Source organism: Arachis ipaensis, chromosome B08, assembly GCF_000816755.2.
Source record: "Arachis ipaensis cultivar K30076 chromosome B08, Araip1.1, whole genome shotgun sequence".
In the NCBI taxonomy this organism is placed as follows: Eukaryota; Viridiplantae; Streptophyta; class Magnoliopsida; order Fabales; family Fabaceae; genus Arachis; species Arachis ipaensis.
The window spans coordinates 5,479,524-5,481,051 of NC_029792.2; positions in this window are offsets into that span (position 1 = coordinate 5,479,524).

Sequence of the window (1,528 nt, forward strand, 5' to 3'; positions counted from 1 at the left end):
TAAAATTGTGTAATCAATAAAAATATTATATTAATTTATATTTAGAATCTTGCTTAGGTCCTTTGTATGGATGTTAGTTGCATTGTATTGAATATAATTTTTTTTTCATGTTATGGAAGATGGTATTCATAAGAATATCAAGTCCAAGTGTTCACATAGTGTATATGAAGTTAATTGGTGCTGGACAAAATCTGGTATATATGAAGTTGGATCAGGATACAAAATTGCTTATGGATTCTTTCATTTTTCTACTTCATTGAGGTCCCAGAACATACACAACAGAGTCTGGAATAGCATTTGGGAGTTGAAATTACCACATAAAATTAAGATTTTTCTATGAAAAAGTCTTCATGAAAAGCTTCCGGTGTTGCAACAAGTTCACAGCCTGTTCGCATCCACTCCTGCCACTTGTCTAAGATGCATGTTGAAGGCTAAATCAATTTCTCATGCTTTGTTCCAATGCCCCCTATTTTCAATAATATGGAGCCTAAGCTTAATAACCCCTGACCTATGGATGAGAGAAGAAGAAACTTTTTTCAATTGGTGGCAACGAGTCTTATCCTGGACAGCGGCTCAATTCGACGGTAGACAAAAGACCCTCCTCATAGCGGCGCTGTGTTGGAGCACTTGGAAAGCGAGGAATCAGTGTGTTTTTGAGAAGGTAATAAGCCCAGCACCAGAGATAGTGAAAGAAGCTAGAAAGAAGCTAGCAATTTAGTGCGTGAACTCGTGAACCATACCTGATAGATGCTACTTTTTCTTTACTCTTACTTTACTCTTCTTTAAGCTCTTAGTCTTTCAGTCACAGTTGATGATAAATGGGAATACCCAATTCTTTTGTACTTCCTTATGGAAACACTTTTATTTTATATTAATAAAATAATATTTATCTTTGGAAAAAAAAAGTATAATTTCTTAAAATTTTGGGAGGTCCAGGCCACTACTCGCCCCCTCTAGGTCCGTCCCTGATTGCTAGCTAATTAGTAATAAAAAATAATAATATCTATTTACTTTTTAGTAATTCTCAATGTCTTGTTAGTTAATAAAAGATAAAAAAAATATTTTTTCATTACACAATCAATTTTACGAATAAAGTATCGAAACGAATAATTGGAAAATTAGAGATTCTATCCACTTACCTCGATTTTGTAATCAAAACGATGGATTATTTTTTGAACACTACAATGAAAAAAATTGATTGGACCTTTGCTGATTGCTGCAACGGTGATTGTCAATTAACGATGAACAAAACGTGGATATTAAATAGACGGATAAAAATAAAAAAAATTGGATATTCAGTAGATGGATAGATGTTCGAAAGAAAAACAATGAAATTTTTGATAAAGATAATACACGATTTTAATGGTGGGATTGAATAATTAGTGATGGATTATTCACCAATTTATAATGTTAATATTAAGGAAAAGATAAGATTAGAGTATCTAAATCAAAATAAAACCTTAAAAAAAAGGAAGATAGAATTTTAAAGATAAGATAGATGAATAAGAAGATAATTTTTAAAAACGAA